A 10,304-nucleotide genomic window follows, 5' to 3' on the forward strand; every position below is an offset into this window, starting at 1 on the left:
TGAATTTGTTCACATTGACTTTCCCATATTCCCAGAACATCCCATCCACCATCCCCTGAGCTGATCACTCCTATCCTCAGCTTGGCTCACTTAACAAAGAGAGGAGAGATAGAAGAGAAAGGAAAGAGTGAGGCTGGGAGGAAGAGGAGAAGCTGGATGAAAATCCAGTGATGCTGCTAGCATGGTCCTTTAAAAGAGTCCCCCACCACAACTCCTTTTAATTCCTTTCTAGCCAATTCAGCTCAGTCTGATTCAGCTCAGTCTGGTAAGAATTCAACAGCTATCATAAGCATCACTGGCACAAACAAGGCCTTTCAAGAACATATTTTGGTCAGAAGACCTGAGTTTGAGTCCTAATTTTGACACCTTTTACCTAAATGGTTCTGAGCAGGTCTTCCCAGCTCTGTTACCCTTCTCTCAGAGGTGAATACGTGCCCTCAAAGGCTTAAGGATCAAGCGGGGCAGAGCAGATGAAAGCGTTTTGAAGTGCTGTGCAAACTTAAGTCCTATTACCGTCCATGATGGAAAGTAAAGATTGCTATTAAAAACTGGTCCCACCTCATAGGAATTTAGTCTTAAGCTCTTCAGGACAGACAGCAGACTCACAGAGGGAAGGTCTGTTTTTCGTGCTAGTTGTTAACACCCCAGTTTTCACCGTCTGCCCTCCTGTTGGCAGTGGAAAAGGGGTGCTAAGGTGAGGGAAACTGTTGCTCCTTTTTTCCATATTCTCCCAAAGTGGGCTTTTTCACAGATTTTAAGATAGGATGTTGACAAAGTGTTATTACAGTTGCTGAAAGGATATGAGAGGAAAGAGTGTGACAGTCTTTTGGGGACACTTTTAGTCTTCTTTGCCCTACCAACCAAAGAAGCTACTTCCCTGCCACTTGAAAAAATTTAATGAATGACTATGTAGTGTTTACCATGTGCCAGGTACTGTTCTAAGTTCTTTACAAATAATAGCTCATTTAACTTAATCCTAATAACAGCCTTATGAATAGGTGCTTTTTACTATGCCCATTTTACAGCGGGGCTATTGAAGCACGGGTGCTTCACTAATTTGTCCAAGGTTTCTTAGCTAGGAAGGAGTATCAATGCCCAACAGACTCTCAACAAAAGCTGGTTTAATGGAAGGATACTTGTTACTGAAGGCAGCAGTTCACACGATTTCCCAGACTCAAGGGCTATGGCAAGCACACCGAGGTCTGCAGACGGAGGAGGAGGGTTACCCTCTGCTGGCTTTAGGCTGACTATCTTAGACATAAGGTGATTTTTGCAACTGCCAATCTAATTATTCTTTTATCACTTCCCTTAGCCTTCCTAGCTTTGCTGTGAGTTATGATTCACCAAATTGTATTTTCTTCCTAAACAAACTTCTATTTAACTTATGTATGTGGAGTGGGAGGTGGGGAAGAGACCACCTTCAATAGAACCAAAAAAAAAAAAAAAAACCAAACCCAAAAAACCCCAACCCTCTATGCTAGCTCACTACAATTTTTGCTCTTTGATCTCAGTCAGATCAGGTAACAAAAAAGTCACAATGGAACCCTGCCGGTCACCTACCCCCACCCACCAAAAAAGATGGACCTCAAGGTTTATCTAACCAGTCTGGATCCATCCACAATTAACTCGTATCTTTTGGGAATAAAGGTAACCAACTCAGTATGAAATCTAAGCAGGAATGTGTTTGTGTAGTCAGAAGAAAACTGCCAGCCCACACGTCCTTTTCTTCCCTCCCACTCTCTGTCAGCTCGTAACACGAATCAGAAGGAGGGAAGAAGTACCATTTTGTACATCCAATGGGATTTTAGAAAGAAGAAGAAAGAAAAAAAAAAGAAAGAAAGAAAGAAAGAAAAGAAGGAAAGGAGGAAGGGAGGGAGAAAGGAAGGGAAGGAGGAAGGAAGGAGAACACTGATGTAACTTTAGATTTCAGTAAATGTAATTTTGTTTGTTGGTGGTAGAACCAAATGCTGAATGGGTCAATATTTGGAGTTTTCTGTTAATGGTCAAACTTCTTTAGTAATACTTTCTAAAAATATGCTTGGGTACTCACGTATCTTTTTCAATCTACCGGGAGGCTGGCATTTATATATACTTATAAATGTACATTTTAAGAAGGTTCTATGTTTTTGTGTTTACAGCTCCAGCCTCCCTCCTGACCATCGGCTTCAGTTACAAGGGACACCTACGAAGTAGTGTGTTTTCTTTCATACTTGGGTACTGGTCTCCCAGTTTGCTGTGTGTTCAGCCTCCCAGCCTCTCCCCAACAGAGCTGTGTTTTCTGTATGTGACTAGGCTGAGAACGCCAGTGAAGTTCACTCAAGCCTCTTGGTCACCTCACTCTGGTTTAGTGCTTTGACTTGTCAAACAAGATCAATCGTGTTATATACCCTGTGTTTCTGGCCTCTCTGCACTGCACATGTCCGCCCCCCCCACCCCCGACTGCAAGAGGTCCTGGGGCTACTCCTCGCATGATCACACTTAGTCCTGGAGTCCCTCCAGCCCACGTCCTCGTTAAAGACGGGTCCAATGGCAAAGGTCAAGGTCCTTTTTGCACCTTCTTCCCTTATTTGGTTCTATTTCCATCTAAGTTTCAAAATGCCCATCCATGCAGGGCTCAGCCAGTCAACTGCCATCCTCTGGGACTGGTGGCCATGAAGGTCCATATTCCTTGGCACAGCACGTGGCAAAGGAACAAAGGGAGAAGATGCTTTTTAGATGCTAAATAATCTATTAAGGTGATATTCTTATTGTGCCTTCATTTACCAACTTCCTTACAGCAAAAATACAATAAAACCTACTACACATTGGAGAAAAACTGTTCTGTGATGGTTTCTGCTGCAATTCATTATGCTTGCTTTGCAGAGCGATATTGGGGCACCCTTGCGCCCACAAACTCGGTAACTAGAAATCCTTATGTTGTTGGGTAGGCTGACTCCCAGGACCCTCCCTGAATCTTATAAAAAGTATCTTGTTTTGGAATCGATTCACTTGGTAAGGCAGTAAAAAATTTTTTTTTAAATTGTTCAAAGCATCATGTGTGTCCTACATGGCTTGTGTTACATGCCACTCATCAGCATAAAAGGGCCTAAATGGACAGAGGTAGAAAGATAACTCTTATAAATTACCAAGTTTGGTACTATCTCTTCCCAATAAAATAACGTAGTTTTCCTAAGGGGATAGATTAAGATCATGGAATCCAAGATTTAAAGAGGAGGCATTGAGCAAGACAGTGCAACCCTCTGAGCCTTCGTTTCTTCCTCTAAAAAGTGAGTTATATTAAACATGTTGAGCTGGTTATTCACCTATCCTCTCTCAGCTCCAAATTCAGCTTGTTATACCTCATCCTGAAATTTGTATTTCCCGAACTCCTTTGCCAGCTGCTTCCTGTGAGTCTCTGCAGACAGGAGGTCCTAGAGGAACGCTGGAAGGTGAGAGGGGGGGAGAAGGAACCTCCCTCCTGGCTTCCAGCATTAGCTGGGCAGCACCCCCTCCGCATGTCCGGGCCTCATCTCTCCAGGACCCCTCCTCCACACCCCTAGGCTCTGCCACCTCCCACCCCTTCCTTTCCCAGGGGCAGCCGCTTCCTGCAGTTACTACCTTGATGTTTTCCCAGTGTTCCCTTTTTTGTGTGCTCTAAGCCTACTACCACCCATGTAACTGACTCTCTGTATTAAATTTCCTCTTTCTGAAATATGTAGTGTGCTTTCTGTTTTCCAGACTGAATCCTGAGTAATAGTGGGTTTATGACCCTGGGTCATTTCGCCCATTAGCTCCATGGAAGTCTGTATTCCTTCACTCACCTCGTACCCTGGGCACTGTGCTAGGAGTTGGGCAACAGGGAGATGGTTACACATGTGTGCCCGGCAAGCCCTGATCTCCAGAGACTTGCCAGCCAGGGGAGAAGACACACAGGGAGACGGCGCTGACTTTAAGAGAAGAGGTTCTGAGACCGTCCTGAGAAGGAGGTGGAGAAAGAGGAGGAACAGAAAGCCTTGAGAGAATTGAGGGTTTAAGACTGGGCGAAGGCAAAGAGCTCAGACTCAAGTTTACCACCATAAGGACGTCAGGTGGCGTATCTGGCAGACAGGTGAGGGGGTCACTCGGTGGAAAAAGAGGCGAGATGGTAGAGACCAGAAGGAGGCCAGCCAGGGTGAAGACAGAAGATGGAAGGTTCTGGGGCCCTAAGTGAAGGGTGTGTGGGGCTACTGGAGACTTCAAGAGATTCATGAGGAAGGAGGCTGCACACTGAAGTGGCCTCGGCATGAAGGCAACAAGTAATCAGCAATATAAAAGGAAGAAGATGGACACGGAATACTTTTCAAGGCTGCCAGCTGGGTCTTTCACAGTTTCTCTCACCCAATAAGAGCCCTCAAGTGTTGGAAGTTGCCTGGGTTTCTGTACTGTTTGTTTTTTTTTTTTTAACATTTTTTTTTAGTTGAGTTATAGTCATTTTACAATGTTGTGTCAAATTCCAGTGTAGAACACAATTTTTCAGTTATACAAGAACATACATATATTCATTGTCACATTCTTTTTCCCTGTGAGCTACCACAAGATCTTGTATATATTTTCCTGTGCTATACAGTATAATCTTGTTTATCTATTCTACATATGCCTGTCAGTATCTACAAATTTTGAACTCCCATTCTGTCCCTTCCCAACCCCCTCCCCACTGGCAACCACAAGTTTGTATTCTATGTCTATGGGTCTATTTCTGTTTTGTATTTATGTTTTCTATTTAGATTCCACATATAAGTGATCTCATATGGTATTTTCCTTTCTCTTTCTGGCTTCACTTAGAATGACATTCTCCAGGGACATCCATGTTGCTGCAAATGGTGTTATGTTATCAGTTTTTACAGCTGAATAGTATTCCATTATATAAATATACCATATCTTCTTTATCCAGTCATCTGTCAATGGACATTTAAGCTGTTTCCAGGTCTTGGGTATTGTAAATAGTGCTGCTATGAACATTGGGGTGCAGGTGTCTTTTTGAAGTAGAGTTCCTTCTGGATATATGCCCAGGAGTGGGATTCCTGGGTCATATGGTAAGTCTATTCCTAGTCTTCTGAGGAATCTCCATACTGTTTTCCACAGTGGCGACACCAAACTGCATTCCCACCAGCAGTGTAGGAGGGTTCCCTTTTCTCCACAGCCTCTCCAGCATTTGTCATTTGTGTACTTTTGAATGATGGCCATTCTGACTGGTGTGAGGTGATACCTCATTGTAGTTTTGATTTGCATTTCTCTGATAATTAGTGATACTGAGCATTTCTTCATGTGCCTATTGATCATTTGTATGTCTTCCTTGGAAAATTGCTTGTTTAGGTCTTCTGCCCATTTTTGGATTGGGTTGTTTGTTTTTTTCTTATTAAGTTGTATAAGCTGCCTATATATTCTGGAGATCAAGCCTTTGTCGGTTTCATCTTTTGCAAAACTTTTCTCCCATTCCATAGGTTGTTGTTTTGTTTTACTTCTGGTTTCCCTTGCTGTGCAGAAGCTTGTAAGTTTAATTAGGTCCCATTTGTTTTTTTCTTCCTTTTATTTTTATTGCTTGGGTAGGCTGCCCTAGGAGAACATTTTTGAGATGTATGTGAGATAATATTTTGTCTATGTTTTCTTCTAGGAGGTTTACTGTGTCTTGTCTTATGTTTAAGTCTTTGATTTTGGTGTATGGTGTAAGGGAATATTGTAGCTTCACTGATTTACATGCTGCTGTCCAGTTTCCCCAACACCATTTGCTGAAGAGACTGTCTTCATTCCATTGTATATTCTTGCCTCCTTTGTCGAAGATTAGTTGGCCAAAAGTTTGTGGGTTCATTTCTGGGCTCTCTATTCTGTTCCATTGGTCCATATGTCTGTTTTGATTCACAGTGTTATTCTCCTTCACTTCTCACATCCACTCTGTGAGGTAATCCTCACTGTACCAATGGGAAAACCAACATCTAAGTTTTCTGGTAAGCGCCTGAGTAAGATTCAAACCAAGGTCCTAACTGACTTTAAATCCAGTACTCCGGCCAATCTACTCTGCTGCCATTGTAACATATGGCTTGTCCCTCAAAATACATTTATTAATAGGATACCATGGGGGCCACTGTGACAAACAGAAGGAGATGATGGTGAAATAGAAGAACAGATTTGAAAGACATCTCCAATAAATCAGAGGACATGGTGACTGACTATGCAGTGAGAGGGGGGCGGTGCTGGGCAGGAGAGGTAAGAATCGAAAGAATCAAATGGCATTTCAATTAGTCAGGATTCCTTGGGTTACAAGTAACAGAAACTCAATTCGACCTGATAGTATTAAAAGCCCCAGGAATGAGCATGATTGTTTCTTTGAGTTATCAGCCCGTCCCTAAACCAGTCACTGTAGCTGAGGAGATACAGTACTCTGATTGGCTTGATATGGATCCTGTCCCATCTCCAGGACCCAGAGAGGTAGGTCCACGACATAGGATTCCTATAAAATGCTCACTATACATGACTTTAAAGATTCAAGCCTTGTTAACTAGTAATGAGGTTCCACTGATGAAAACAGGGATGGTTAAGAGCAAGTAACTTTGGGAGGAAGATGTTGAGTTTGGATAAGGATCTGCTAAGCTTGCACCAGCTCCAACAAAGATGCAGCCTAACCTTGAAAATGTCCAGTCATAACCCAAAATCACACTCACGTTTCTTCAAAAAGCTTAAATCTTTTTTACTTTAAAGGTAAAAGTGAATTCTGGGAATTCTGGACAATCCACTGGCATCTAAGTTTAGTGAAAGGGACCAAAAAAAAAAAAATGACTAAAGTTCTAAAACCTATATACAAAGTAGAGTGAGGGTTTTTTTGTGAATGTGCCAATTATTGGTCCAGGTAATGCCATTTTTATCTCTTCTTTTAAAATTTCATGGTTTCGCAGCATTCTGAGCTAAAATGGGTGTTTGCAAGTTACAGTCCCTGAGCCAAAACCAGCCTGCCACCTTTTTGTATAGCTCATGAGCTAAAAATGGTTTTTATATTTTAAATACTTGGGGAAAAAAATCAAAAGATTAATAATGTTTCATGACACATGAAAATTATATAAAACTCAAATTCCAGTGCCCTTATATCAAGTTTTATTGGACTAGAGCCAGAATTATTCATTTCCACATTGTATCTGCTTTTGCATTACTATAGCAGAATTAAGTTGCAGCAGAGACCACATGGCTCACAACGCCAAAATTATTTATTATCTGGCTCTTAAAGAAAAGTATGCAAATCTCAGAGCTAAAAACTTGGAGTGCCAGGGGTAGGGGTGTAGCTCAGTTGTAGAGCACTTGCTTAACATGCCCAAGGTTCTGGGTTCAATCCCCAAAACCTCCATTAACAACAACAACAACAACTTTTTTAAAAATGTTTACCACAATAGTTCAAATATAAAAAAAAATTATTAAACAAAAACAAAAACCTGGAGTGCCAATTGCCTGGGAGCTTTTTGCTGTCATATTTACCTTTATTGGGTGGTAAAGGAGCCACAAATTTGAAAAAGGTCAAGATGAAGTCTAGATTTTCATTAAGTAATAATCCATTTGATTGTGAATTTGGGGGCTATTAATAACTTATTCAAAGCTTGTAATAGAACATGGAACAAACATGAAAAGTCTATCACAACTCTCAATACGTGCTTGTATTTCTCTAGTTGCTCACAGTATCGTCTCATATATTTTTACAGGCTACGTAGTTTATAAAGTACTATCAAACATACCAAATGTAATATACCAAATAGTTAGCTTGTGGTAAGGAAGGCCTGACTTCTCCTGGATATAACATGTGATAGGGATTAGGTGATTAAAATATTTCATAATAAAGTAGCCAAAAAAAAACCAAAAAACAAAACAAACCCAAATGAACACATTTAGGAACCATATTACTTATGCCTCGTAAGCACACTCCAAGTGGAATGGAGATAAGCCTGTTGCCTTCCCAGCATCTAATCTCCCTTTTCCAGAACCTCCAGTTTCAGTTTGGGAACACATGACGTCCTAAGAAACCTGCTTCTACCAAATAACCCACACTAAGCCCATCAGGGCATTCCCAGGCACACTGACTGGTGAGGGATGGGCATGTGACCTTAGCTGGTCCAATCAGAGTGATTCTCAGAATTTCCATGGAGTGGTTCCACAAAGACAGTCACTCTTTTCTGTTGAAATTTAATAAGAAATGGCTAGGAGCTGCTGCCTGCCATTTTTAGAACCCCAGAGAGACCACCTTAAGATGGCCCTGCAGAAGGAAGGGTGGAGAGACAGAAAGAACAGTCTTTTGGGCATTACTGAGTCACTCTACAGAGCACAGCCTCATCCTGCTCCTGCCCTTGACCTTGGCAGTGTCATGAACCTGTAAGCACCCTTTAAAATTGAAGTCAATTTGAATCCGGTTTCCCTTGACTTGTGACTCAAATATACCAAGTAACAAAGATTCTTTCATTCCTTCATTTATTCATTCGTTCATTCACAAACCATGATGTGTGTATTTTTTCCTGACATCAAATAGTGTGTCTTTCCTAAACAACCACAACCAATTCTTTAATCCCCCAATACCAACTATGTATCCTATAACTCAATTTAATTCTCAAACTAGCTGCCCAGAGTTAGCACAGACCCCATAGATCAAGGGTTCAATCCCACAAGACCGCCTCCACTTCACACACCAGCTGCAAATGGAGTCCCTGAGCTATCTGCGCTTCAGCTTGGCTGACTGCAAATTCAGGAGTTCCCAGAGCAACACCTTTCATGATTGGTTATTTGCTAGAACAACTCACCAGTTTATTATAAAGGATACAACTCAGGAACAGCCAAATAGAAGAGATGCATAGGGCAAAGCATTTGGAGGTGGGGAGTAGGACATAGAGTTTCCATGCCCTTTCTGAGTGTGCCACCTTCTCAGCACATCAATATTTTCACCACCCTGGAAGCTCCCCGAACCCCATCATTTAGAGGTTTTAATGGAGGTCTTATTACATAGGCACGACTGATTAAATCATTGGCAATTAGTGATTGAATTCAATCTCCAGCCCTCTCCCCTCTCCAGAGATGGGGCTGAAAGCTCTAACCCTTAACCACATAGTAAGTTTTTCGAGTGAACAGCCCCCATCTAGAAGCTATGTAGGGCTTTCCTCTGTCGGTCATCTCATTAGCATATAAAATATGCTCTATAATATAAATATAATATATATAATATAAAATGATAAAAATGATAAATTCCAAGGGTTTTAGGAGCTCTGTGCCAAGAACCTGGGACAAAAACTAAATATTTCTTTTTAATCTTACCACAATTATATATACTTACACTGGTCAGATATTATGCTCAGTCCTGGAAGATACTCAGTGTATGCCTTCAAGGGTTTCCTTGGGTCACGAGGGAGAAGTGGGGGTGGGGAGCACTACACGGAGACGATACACGGAGCTTAAAGCAATGAGCCATAAACAGTATCTGTCAGAACAATGGGTGTCCTAGATATTTTCGGTCATCTCCAACAGTGACGAGACTAACACAGAAAAGACATCATCCCTGGTCTACATCACACTTTGTATCCTTTTTCTCAGGTGATCCTCCAAGTGTCATTAATTAATAATAAATTAATCACACCAAATCACTCCAAAAGATTCTTCCCTTGAGGCCCCAGTGGTTTCCCTTCAATGCTCAACTCATCACATTATTTATTTTACAGGTTTTGAGACAAGCCCACATGTTATTTTCCCAGTCCATCTAGGGATTTCTTTACAGGTATATTATGACTTACAAAAAAATTCCCAGGGTTCCTCCATAAATTTTCCCTTTTTCCTCTTTCTACCCATTCAGGTCTTTTTTTTTTTTTTTTTTTGTGCATCCCTCAGTAGGTTTTAAAGTTTCTTCACATTCATATATATTTGGCATATTTTTAATGTTTAAGCCCAAGGTTTTTTTTTTTAAGTTTTAAAAAAGATTTTTTTCAAAAAATTTTGTGTTACTGTAAATGGAATTTTCCATTTACACCTATTACCTGTTTTATATTACTAGAGTACCCTTTACTAGCGAATGCAGCCTCTGCCTTCCAGGAAGTCTTCAGCTCTGTCATTCCAAGAAGGTTTGTTAGCTCATCTTTGCCAGCAGCCCCTGGGATATGTGGGACTTTGAAAATGCCAATTCCCAGCTCTCATGGCTGCGGTAACTTATACGCCAACCTGGAAAGCACTCAAACGCCAGAGCATGTGCGTCAGCTCAGTGGCTGATTAGGCTATCCAGGAGACAAGAGAGACTGGAGTAATATCATTTTAATAATGATAATGGCAAAGAACGTGTG

The sequence above is a fragment of the Camelus bactrianus genome, chromosome 6 (assembly GCF_048773025.1).
Source record: "Camelus bactrianus isolate YW-2024 breed Bactrian camel chromosome 6, ASM4877302v1, whole genome shotgun sequence".
Lineage (NCBI taxonomy): Eukaryota > Metazoa > Chordata > Mammalia > Artiodactyla > Camelidae > Camelus > Camelus bactrianus.